The following is a 12,679-nucleotide window of genomic DNA, read 5'->3' on the forward strand; positions in this document are numbered from 1 at the left end:
GCCTCATTACATGCCAGTGTGAGGAAAGAGTTAACTTAAAATTGAATAGATGGACATTCATGTTGTTTTGTAAGATGAACAAACAAGCCCAGCTGCGCTATGACGCTGAGAGCGGATTGAAGGACTCTAGACGCTAAGACCCAAGGACAGAGATAAGACCTGCGCCTAGTCTAAGGGGTACTTTACACGTTGCGACATTGTAGGTGCGATGTCGGTGGGTTCAAATCGAAAGTGACGCACATCCGGCGTCGCTGTCGACATCGCAGTATGTGAATCCTTTTACATACGATTAACGAGCGCAAAAGCGTCGCTATCGTATGATCGGTGTAGGATCCGACATTTCCATAATTTTGCAGCAGCGACGGCATGATGTTGTTCCTCGTTCCTGCGGTAGCACACATCGCTGTGTGTGAAGCCGTAGGAGCGAGGAACATCACCTTACCTGCGTCTCGGCTGCAATGAGGAAGGAAGAAGGTGGACGGGATGTTTATGTCCCGCTCATCTCTGCCCCTCCCCTTCTATTGGCCGGCTGCCGTGTGACGTCGCTGTGACGCCGCACGACCCGCCCCCTTAGGAAGGAGGCGGGTCACTGGCCAGAGCGACGTCGCAGGGCAGGTAAGTGCATGTGAAGCTGCCATAGCGATAATGTTCGCTACGGCAGCAATCACAAGATATCGGTGCTGCGACGGGGGCGGGGACTACGCGCTCGACATCGCAGCATCGGCTTGCGATGTCGTAGTGTGCAAAGTACCCCTAAGACAAAGAGAGTTGTGTTTTTTACTGAGAAATGGAAAGTTACGCTTACGCCAAGAATCGAAACTCATTTATGCTTCATTGGGAAATGAAGCTTGTGTCTCCTTACACGACATAGCTACGCTCCTATTAGATTGATAAACCCTGTATGTGATAATAAACTAGCAGTCTTCTTCGGAGCGCACACTCCTTCATACCTTATGTGCAGATATCAGCGTCTGTCTGTATCTCATTAGGGCTGAGGGAAGCTCAGGGGGGGCCTGGGACTCCTTCCGCATTTGGTCATCGCTGGCAACAGTTGTGACCTATTGGTCAACCTACCACCAGATTAGTTATTTTTCACTCGATGTATTGGCCCTGCCACAGATGTCATTTTACCTTTATGTTGCTTTTCAGACATATCCCTCTGTCATATATATATATATATATATTCAGGTGGAGACCCCAATGAAGATAATGAGCATGCAGATAAGTTTCCCTGAGACATTTTCTGACAGTTTGTGCAGAAATTCTTTGATTATATAAACTTGAAGAAGGGCCGGCGGGGTGCAGGGGCAGCCGTAGCAGGGACTACGTTGTTCAGCCTGGAGAGGGGAGTCATTAGGTATGCACCAGGGGGCAGCCACCATCCAGGCCATCCAGACTTCACCGCCTTGGGACATGGTTCATGTGTCACCCAGGGTTATGGGGTACTCGGTCCTGGGGGGTGTAAAACTGTGGAATGTCACTTTGGTGGCCGTTGCCCGGTCTCATGCCCTGGGTCCTTTTTGAAAAGGGGAATATTTACAGGGGATTAGAATAATGTTCACATGTGATGCCACTTGCGGTGTTGCGGCTATGTAGATGGAGCCGCCACTGCAAAATGTCCACTACTGGGGCTGGTGTTAATGGCAGCCTGGATATTAGGCTCTCCGCAAGCAGGGCCAGGCCCCAAAGGGTAGGTGGTGTGAGGGGTGTCGGAAGACGGTAGTCCTCACAAATGGTTCAGTGCAACTGGTTTTTTTACTCACTTTCTGGTGGTAACTGGTCACCCAAGGCCGGCTGGTTTCAACTTCAGGACCCCTTAGTCCCAGTACCAGTTTAGTAATCTGGAGCCTTCTTCCCCTGCACCTGTCTCTGGTTGGTGGGTGCCCGTGGCGTAGAGCAGCTGGGGGTCCCCATCTGGTGGTCTTCCACTACAGTCCGTATGACGGTAGCGTGAACCCTGTGGAGGTGGATTCTCTGGTCCTATCCTCGGTTCTCCCTTTGCTACTGATTCCCGGACTTCAAGGTCAGTGAAGTCCTTGATGGTCCCCTCACTGTGCAGGTGTTATCAGACCTACCTGGAGTTTCTGCCTGACCGTTGGTGCATAGTTCTGGGAGTACTTCACCGTACTCCACCAGTAACTAGCCTCCTGGGCACCAGGTTACTGTTCACTCCTAGTCAGTATGTCTGCTCATGTCCACTCTCACTGCTAGACTCCAACTAACTACTGTCTTCCTGATTGTCCACTGTCTGCTTCTCCCACCTGGTCAACTAGTGGACTGGACTGGCTCCACCTCTAGGCGGCCATCAATTGGTCCAACCCTAGCCTTGTACCATTCTATGGGGGAATGTTTTAGTCTTCTGGGTCCCTAGGGGGTAGGCCCTGCATCCCGGTGGGGATGCAGTGCCTTGTAGCTCCCTGATGACTTCAGGGGCACTACATTCAATCAGCCCACCTCTCACCAGGGCCCCACGTGTCTGGGTGCTGGGATCTGACCCTGCAGGTCCTAATTACTCCTACTGGGGACTTTGCCTCGCACCTCCTACAGGTACGGCACTATACCACTTCACTGGGGAACTCTCCTGCTGTCTACCACCTGTCACCCCTTTATATAGACTCCCATGTGCCACCCCACTCCCCTTTCCTGCCCATCAGCACCAGGGAAGTGGAAGACCTGGCCATCTTGTGGCTGTTCACCATAACACAGTATATAACAATACAATGCATTTTACACTGCATGTCTGGGGTGGGCCGAACACTACACCCCTCTTACATTTGATTGTTGCAGCAGCTGTCCAGGTGGTGGTCTCAGATGATCTTGAAGGTGAAGATGCTGGATGTTGAAGTCCTGAGCTGGTGTGATCACACGTGGTCTGCAGTTGTGAGGCCGGTCGGATGTGCTGACAAATTCTATGAAATGTCTTTGGAGATGGCTTATAGTAGAGAACATTCAATTCAAAGGCAGCAGCTCTGCTGGACACTCCTGAAGTCATCATGCAAAATGTATGATAAAACTGCACATTTTAGAGTGGCCTTTTATTGTGGCCAGCCTAAGGCACACCTGTGCAATAATCATGCTGTCTAATCAGTACCTTAATATGCCACACCTGTGAGATGGAGGAATTATCTCTGCAAAGAATCAGTGCTCATTAACACAGATTTAGACAAATTTGAGAGAAAAAGGCCTTTTGTGCACATAGAAAAAGTCTTAGATACTTGAGTTTATCTCATGAAAAATGGGAACAAAAACAAATATGTTGCATTTATATTTTTGTGTAAATATATATATATATATATGTATATAATATACTGTGTATGTATCTATATATATATATATATATATATATGTGTGTGTGTATGTATATATATATATATATATATGTATGTGTATATATATATATATATATATATATGTATATATATGTGTATATTTATGTGTATATATATATGTACTATATATATATATATATATATATATATATATATATATATATATATATATATACAGTATATATATACATATAATAATAATATAAAATAATATAAAAACCATGTAGACAGAAATCACATCATGGTTTTTGTTGCCAATAGACAAGCATATCAAGAAACGTTTAGTGATTTGGTCCCTACGTTGTGCTGGGATAGAGTAGGTTGATGGAGCACCGCGCGGGGGCTTGGGGAATACTCATCACCGAGCCGGTGAGGGTAGGGGGATGTCACGGATGGCCCTGCCCGATTTCGTGACCCTGAGGTGTCCACGAAAGGAAGGATGGAAGGGATAGACGGTGGGGAAGATGAGGCTGAAGGGGTTGAGAATGTTGGGAGTAGTTGTCTCGTGATGCCACCTGTGGTGTGTGGCCAGGGATTAGCCGCCGCTGCAGGTGCTGTCCACTGGGGCAGGTGGTGTCGCAGCTCAGATGGTTCGGCTCCCCACAGGTAGACCTAGGCCCCAGGGAGGATGATGGTGGTGGTAGTGACCGTTGGCTCCGGAGCACGGGGCACCAGCAATGATGGGCTGACACAGTGAATGCTGTTCAAGGTCTTTTACTTACTTTTTAGCCGTCACCCTCGGAGTACCGGTTTCCGCCGTGATGGGTCCCAGCCAATCCCGGGTAGTTCAGAGGCCACCACCGGAGTTGTGGAGTGTGAAACCTTCCTTCCTTGCTCTCTGTAGTGTGGATCCCCATGGGTTTAGTTCCTGTCCTATTCGCAGGCAGCGCGCATCACATACGGGCCCGTCCTGACTCTATATGCTGCTGTGCCCTGGGACCTCTGTGGTGGGTAATGGGACATGAATTCCCCCTTCCTGAAAAATTCTGATGGCGCAACGTGAAGTGTACACCACCCTAGGGCTCTGCACCTTGAAGTGCGCTGATGCTGAGGGAGCTATTGAACTCTACCTCCAGCTACCATGTTGCTTCTGTGTCTCACTAACTCCACTAGTCATCTCCTGCTTTTTCCAGTCGGGCCAGCCCTAACTGAGGAAGCTCTAAAGCACTCTCCTCAGCAGCCGTGTTCTTCTGTGTCCCAGACTATTCTGAGGTAAAAGTCTGTGTGTTCTCTAACTTCCCTCATGCTGCCCCCACCTATCCTGATGACTCACTAGTGCTGGGGAAGTCCTGTTGTTATGGTGACCACCTCTAGCCCAGTTCCAGTGGCTGGCTGCTAAGTTGTATGTAGTGTAAGTGATGAACACCAGGGGTTAACCTCTTCCTTACCTGGGATGAGTAATGCACCTTAAGTGAGATACAATACCCTGTAGCAAATGAAGTCTCAGGGGCGCTACATTGACACAAAATAATTTTTGGTCTGAGTACTCTCCATAAAAATACGGATAGTCCACGGAGAGCTGTAGGGCTAATACTATTCAACATTAGTGGGCTGTTCAGTTGAACATATTTTTCACAGAGCAAATCTACATGTAAAAGATAACGTGGATTAATTTCTTCAGATAGTACTCAGCCATTCAAGTCTATGGGTGTGCAGAGAAAAATCAGATGCTGCAGTATAGCTTCTGATTTTTATGGATATATTACAATTCTGTAACAAAGGTAACTGTAAATGGTCCTGTAAATGATTAATTACTGCTACTGTAGAAGAACGAATTGTATACAGACTTCACATGGATGACAAGAGAGAAAAAAAATCCCTCCCTTTTGTGGATGACACTGAACGATTTTTGGTATGAACCTACCATCTACTTGAGCAACACCCTGGACTTCTGGACTTCATGCAGTTAATCAGAATCAGACTTGGGCCGGTCTCACACATCCGTACTTGGACCACAATGCAAAGAATGGCTGCGGGTCTCCTGACTCAAACTCAACAAACTCATGTATGCTTGTGAGGATGTCACATTCAGGTTAGGTCAGGCCAATTCATGCTTAGGGGTTCAAGTATGGAATATGAAACACACATATGTGAAGCAGGGCTTACAGCATTTAGGTCTCATTCACACGTCACACAACGAATCGGTCTAAGGTTCATCAATCAGAGTTTTGGATACAAGTGTCATCAGTATCTGGTCTGTGTGCCAGTTTTTCCTCCTCTGTGTTTTATCAGTGATATTCACATATGGAGAATAAGTCAATGACAAAGCTTCTTCTATCCATTACAATATTAGTCCTAGACAGCACACGGACTATACACAGATATTATCCGTGTGTTGTCCGTGATTTCTCGGCCCCATAGATTCTGACATCTTTTTGCAGGCCTTAGGGGTACTTTGCATGCTGCGACATCGAGAGCATCGGCTAGCGATGCCGAGCGCGATAGTACCCGCCCCCGTCGCACATGCGATATCCTGTGATAGCTGCCGTAGCGAACATTATCGCCACGGTAGCTTCACACGCACTTATCTGCCCTGCGACGACGCTCTGGCCAGCGACCCGCCTCCTTCCTAAGGGGACGGGTCGTGCGGCGTCATAGCGACGTCACACGGCAGGCGGCCAATAGAAGCGGAGGGGTGGAGATGAGCGAGTCGTAAACATCCCGCCCACCTCCTTCCTTCCGCATAGCCGGTGGACGCAGGTAAGGAGATGTTCGTAGCTCCTGCAGCTTCACACACAGCGATGTGTGCTGCCGCAGGAACGACGAACAACATTGTATCTCCTATTGGTGTGACATTATGAAAATGACCGACGCTACACAGATCACCGATTTTTGACGCTTTTGCGATCCTTTATCGGCGCATCTAGGCTTTACATGTTGCGACGTCGTTACCGGCGCCGGATGTGTGTCACTTTCGATTTGACCCCGACGATATCGCAGTAGTGATGTCACAACATGCAAAGTACCCCTTAGGCCATATGAAAAACGTCTTTGGCCTGATTTACACTTTCACATGTCGGTCAGTATTTTGCATCTACGTTTGAAAGCCAAACACAGGAGTGTGTCATAAAGATTGAAAAGTAAAATGGAACGATTTGCTCCTCTTCTGTATTTTGGACCTACTACTGTTTTTGACTTATTAATACAGATGCAAAATACTAAGCAAAATATGCAAGTGTGAATGAAGCCTTAAATGTGGTGTGACACGAAGCTCAACTAGAAGGGGCTCCATGTGATAGTTGGTGGGATATCTCAGCAGACATGTGGACCTTCATAAACCATATTTCGTACTGACATCTGTGCATAACTATATAGGTTGTTGTGCATTGTAGGCTTGATAACTCTTCCATAAAAGCTATTGTGATGGGCGATTATTTAATAATCTTGGCCTATCCACCATTAACGATATTCAGGAGATCTCATACATGGATAATAAGGGAACAGTCCGCTCTTTAATGGTACTGTATAAAACATCACCTTGTCCGTACAGCGTAATGTCAGTAGTGTAATAATACAGATGCGACAATTCACAATGCTCTTTAGCATATACAGCACCTTTGACTTTAACCCCTGCAATCCCAGAAGCCACTCACATCTGCAATATTGTAGAGGTTTGATAATGTGATTACGGTGCAGATGTTGGATGGCAGTAACTAAAATGAAAGGCTCCCGATATCATGGACAATGCTATTGCCAGCAGGCAGGGATAAGGAGAATTTCTGCCTTAAGCCACAGCTGTGTTTGTGCCTGAGCATTATGAAGGCCTGCTAGACCGGCTGTCTAAATGAGTAGCTGTCTCTCACCCCTCCCAGCCCCTCCCTTTTTTCCTCTCTCCTGTTCTTTTTTTTTCTCTTCTCTTTTCCTGCTGAGCGACTGCAAAAAGGAGCTTTTACGCTTCTGTTCAGCTGCGTTCGCCCTAACCGTCTATTCATCCCAGCGTCATTGCTTCCTTTTTTTTTGCGCTCTGGAGTCAAAAAGCACTAAATCGTTTAACGCAGCAGCAGCAGCAGCATCATCGCTGAAAGGTAGGGGAGGTAGCGCTCAAGTCACTGTCAATGGGAAGACAGAATTAATTCCTGCTGTGATTTCTATTGCGTGCTGTTTATTTCTATGTGGGTTACCGGAGCTAAGAGGCCTGCAGTCTGCTGTCAGACGGGGAGATTGGGTTCCTTACATGTCCCTGCCTTGCTCTATTTATAGCCGCTTGTTTATAAGCATCCATATTTATATAGATTGTGTCCACCTGAACTGTTGTGTATTATTCTGTTGCTTTTCAACATATTTCCTTTCTCCATGATTCGTATGTAGGGATTTCTTTTCGCACCACAGCCTCCTGTCACCTTGGATCTGTTTACTCCAGGATTTTCTTAGCACTTTCCAGGTTTCGGAGTTCCATTTTCACTTTGCTATTCTTGCACCTCCGCCTTTCTCCGGCTTGTCTTGATTCCTGAACTTTGAGCTTTGTGTGCTGTAGTGGCTTGTGTAGTGTGATTTCATACTGTGTGTATGTGTTTAGCCATCGGATGAGTTACTGTCTTGTCGCCAGGGCCATGAGTAGGTACATAACTTCCCCTTTCCTTATTTTTATGATCAATTGTAGACTCTCCTCTTCCTGTTTTTGCAACATGACTACTAATGAAATGTTTATGAATATTGGGACTTTCTGTGGAGTAATTGAATTTCTGTGTACAACAATAGCAGCGTAAGTTGTGCTGGGAAAAATTAAGCTGCATTGTGGAAGTGGTGGGAACTATGGACAACGGTCCACCATGGATGTTATTCTTCTCGCCTGGGACATGGCTTTTACTTCTAAACCCTCTAGCATTTCCTAAGATGAATCCTCCTTTATTGACTACAGTACAATAGGGCATAAGGTGAACACTAATTAACTCTTCCTCTTCTGTGTTCTGTGAGGGCTGATTACCAACAACAATCTCTGATGGCTGTCAGTGCAATATACACCCACTGCATGAGCACCGCACGTATAAATTAATAGATGATGTAATGCAATATAATGTAAAAATCATCACCCTTTGCTACAGGGGGAAATTGGGACCTGGGGAAAAAAATATATCTGTCAATTTAGATTTAATTGTACTGGTAAAAAAATGATTTTCCATTCTATAAGCTATAATACTTCCTGGCCACTTATTAGGCTATAATGACTTGAGCTGCACAGTGACCATAATATTGTTCCTGCAGGCTAGACAGTATCGTTTTGTAGCTGTGTGATAAATATAATGCGAAGTACCTTTACAATGCCCGGGAACGTATACGAGAATCTGTAAAGAATAGTAGCAGAATGTAGAGATAACAGTACTCCTTGGGGAGGATTTATCATGTGTGGCATTTCGTATTCATTAATGTTAACTTTACTTTTCTCTCCAGTTTTACAAATTGAGATGCAATGAGCACATGCCTTTTAATTCTTGAGGAAATGGTTATTAAATGCGTCCAACAGCAAAATTGACATTAGGGATCGTTTATTATAAGTGGCCTTTTTGAAGACTGTTTTGCTGGAGGTTATATTGCCATTATTTGTGCCGAATTCAACACAAAATGTTTGAGTAATGTAGCATCTTTTCAAGTAATCCTTTTGTATTGAGATATTTCTTTGTTTTTTTCTGCTTTCCTTACTGAAGTGAGAATTGTAACTTTCTTGCAATTGTTTTTTTTCACCTGAAAGAGACGCTAACCCAGGTTTGAAACACGTTGTGTAAATAAAACCCTTCAGCTCATCTTGGTCCTAAGGATTCTGCCCCACATTAGTGTAGCCTAAAATTGTGACATTGTCAAAAATAGACTGTTTCACTTGTCCTCTAGGGCTTCTTTAAATGCAAACTGTCAGCGGAAAATGACTGTTCAAATCAAGCACAAGCACTTTGTGCACCATGGTGTGGCTAGTTCAGTGCACCTTCTCACCACCTAATTTTCCATCAATCTCTGCGTGTCTTCCTTGATTAACAGCTCTGGTTTTACAGGAGGTAGAGAAAGGCAGAGCTTGATGGAAAACAGTAGTTTGGAAGGTGCACTAAACTGTATGGCCATGCAAAGAACAGTTTGAACAGTCATTTAGTTTTGACAGACTCAATTTAAATCGTCAGGCAGAATATACTCTTTGGCTTGATTCACACTTGCTTGTAAATAAATACGAAATAACGTTTGGAACTCCATTCTATGTCTGAACTGGGTGCAAAAACCTAAAAAAACAAACGTTATTTCGTATTTGTTAGTAGTTTTTCGTTTGGGAACCCTCCCCATACACACCTATTGCCAATCCACATCGTATATATAGCCTGGGTCTCAGCTTCCCATACACGGTAAGTTTTTTAACTGCATGAGAGGACACACACAAGCTAGGGACCCCAACGTAGAGAAATACTTTGGCGTAGTGTTGGGGCTCTATTGCATTGATTAATTCAGTAGCTAAATTTCTCTTTATTCATATATTCATGGCAGTAATGCAGATTCCATTTTTCACATTTCATTCTTACATATAGCTATTGAATTTTTCATGTCAGTATTCACACAGCAGTTTCTGCTATTCCATGTATTCCCCTTACATAGTCACTGGTGTGCATACCTTATCTCCCCATAGTCACACTTGCTTGTGACACGAGCAAGAATCGGATCACATCACATCACCAGGAATGGCCGGCTGATCTCCTGACAGGAGCATGCAGCTGCATAGAAATACATGAAGCTGACATGCCCAGTTTAGGAGAGCCGGCGGCCAGTCCGGGTGATACGATCCTCGTGCGAGTCACATGTAGTGTGACTCCAGCCTTAGCATGCTGTAGTTGTTGGATTTTATTAGCCACTCTGTGCAGTATCAGACATCGTTGTGAGTACAGAGTCACTGCATACTACTGGATTGAGGTAAAGCACCCTCAGCAGTGATAGTGTAGACAGTAGGTTGTCAAATCTCAGACCACCATGTGGTAACAGGTCAGAGATCTTATTGTTGATAACATTGGACACTGCTGAGAAAGCCTTCACAGTTCACAGGAAGGTTTACTTCTCTAACTTGCTTAAACTAACATGAACACCTTGCTCTTGTCCCATTGTAGCTTCCCACAGATGAAAGTTTCACATTGTCCAGGCCAACACAGGACACTCTCCTCAGTCAGCTCACCAACTGCTTATCTAGGGGTAATACCTAGGGTTTACTTCGAGTTATGTCATTGCTCCAACTTTTGGTCTCTGAACAGCTGTAATTCCCCCACATTTTCACTCAACTCACCTTGGCTCTGAACACTGCCTGAATTCTTCAGAAAAGCGAGACTCTACTGAAATCTGATCCCAGGTCTCTCCCATACATTCCCAATGTTGGTTCATACTGGTCGCCTCAGTTGGGTATGTACATGACTCGGCCCAGGGCATTGTGGTACTCGGTCCCAGGCAGTGTATTTACTGGGACAGTTCACTGGGTGGCTGTTGCCCAGTTCTGTGACCCTGGGGGTCACTTAAAAGGGTTTTTTTGTACAAGGGAGAAATAATAAAAATAAAAGTTTTTTTTTGTGACGCCACTTGAGGTATGCGTCTATATAGGGAAAGCTGCCGCTGCAAAGTCTCTCACTACCGGGGCTGATGTTATTGGGCAGCTTTGGTGTGATGGCTCTACGCAAGTAGAGCTAGACCTCAGGGGAGGATGATAGTGGTTGTAGCCACAGGAGCGCGGGACGGTGTCGCCGGTAAATAATGGGAACGAGGCAAGAGATCTAGTTCAGGTGTTTTACTCACTGGTTAGGAGATTGCCCAAGAGCGTACTGTTTCACTGCTGGTAAGTCTCTGGTTATCCGGTACAAGATCCAGGTGGTTACCGGTGTCAGTGTAAATGTCCTGTTTGTCCTTGCTGTCCAGCGATCAGCAGAAGGAACCTGAGCTGAGCTCCAGCTCACAAGCCCCAGGCTCCACAACATAAAGATAAGCTGTGTGTCGTCCCACCAGCACTGGTGCTCTCCTGCACCCAGTTTGGTCTCATGGGACGTCCCTCCTGAAAGCTCTCTGTGTCATGGCTACCTCCTCTTATACCCCATGCCGCACCCGCCCCCCAGTGGTTTTCCTGGTAACCAGGAAGTCCCATGCTACTGGATGGCTAACTTTCCCTGTCCACCCCAGTCCAACCCCCCTGTTGGGCAGGCACATAACTGCATGTGAAACGTGTCTGGTGTGAGCACCGGGAAACCATCTATCACTTACCCAGATAGATACTGTTCCTTAACTCAGTTGCAGTACGCTGTGGTGACCAGAGCCTCAGGGGCGCCACATATACAGCTTGTTCTTCAATTCTACTCACAAGTCTTTAATTGGGTTGAGGTTTGGAGACTGTGGAGACAAGCCAGCACCTCTACTTCATTGTCATTGAACCATTTCTTTGCCAATCTCGCTATGCTTCGGGCCATTGTCTTGCAGGAACACTATGTCGTCTTTTTCATACCCATAGTACTCGAGTGTACTCATCTTGTAAAATACTCACATACTCTATATACTCTACACTTCAGTATTTACATATTATACATATTCAACTCATAGTTAATAAAAAACTACTTTCTTAAAGAAGCATTAATGGGGTTTGACAGGATCATAATTTTAATGACCTATTCTTAAGCAATCAATATTAGATTAGTGGAGGTCCACATCTCAACCCTACAGCCGATTAATTATCACTCAAGACCCATAACCCCTTTATTTAGCTGATCGGCAGGGGTATTGAGAGTTGAATCCCCACCGATCTGATATTGATGGCCTATCTTAAGAATTTGTGATCAATATTGTGATTCCAGAAACCACCTTAAAGGGAAGCTGCCACATGTAAAAACACTTTTATCCTGCAGATATGAGGTTAATCTGCAGGTTAATAGCACTCAGAACCTGCCCAGTGCCTGCACACTGAACCCCGCTGACAGGAAGAAAAGAACTTCATGTCAGTGTTCAGTTTCTGTCACGGGGAGGTGTTGGCATGGGTTTGCTCATCAGTCTGTGAATCTACAGTGCAGCTGTAACTAGTCCCCATGTAACACCCGAATGTCAGTGTTGTAGGTAGATAGATACGGTGGTGCTATGGAGGACTCAGAGACACAATGATGATAAATAACAGTTTTGCTTTATGTGTTTCAATTAAGATGAACAATCGCAACTCCTTACAGTTTATAGGCCACAATAGCCTGAACAATACAATTTACAATCTATGCAGCTCAGAGAACGTCAAGTACCGGCCCGTAGAGAGGGTGAGGACTATATTCTCCAGCTATCTACTCCCTCCCTTAAATATTAATGGGGTTTACCCGGGATGTGCTACTACGGATTGCGGTACGTGGTCTCTCCAAGAGTACAATCTTACACCCGCC

At 45.4% G+C, this 12,679-nt stretch overlaps 1 protein-coding gene across 1 annotated transcript in view; it reads left to right on the plus strand.

Moving 5' to 3' along the window:
- The first annotated feature begins 7,170 nt into the window (after window positions 1–7,170).
- The window catches only part of C8H1orf21 (chromosome 8 C1orf21 homolog), a 284,086-nt gene continuing 278,577 nt past the window's right edge, over window positions 7,171–12,679 (plus strand). Inside the window, exon 1 of the mRNA XM_075322018.1 lies at window positions 7,171–7,354. The gene's annotated coding sequence lies outside the window, so the exon portion shown is untranslated. The remainder of the gene's footprint in view (window positions 7,355–12,679) is intronic.

This window comes from Anomaloglossus baeobatrachus, chromosome 8, assembly GCF_048569485.1.
Source record: "Anomaloglossus baeobatrachus isolate aAnoBae1 chromosome 8, aAnoBae1.hap1, whole genome shotgun sequence".
NCBI classification, from domain to species: Eukaryota; Metazoa; Chordata; class Amphibia; order Anura; family Aromobatidae; genus Anomaloglossus; species Anomaloglossus baeobatrachus.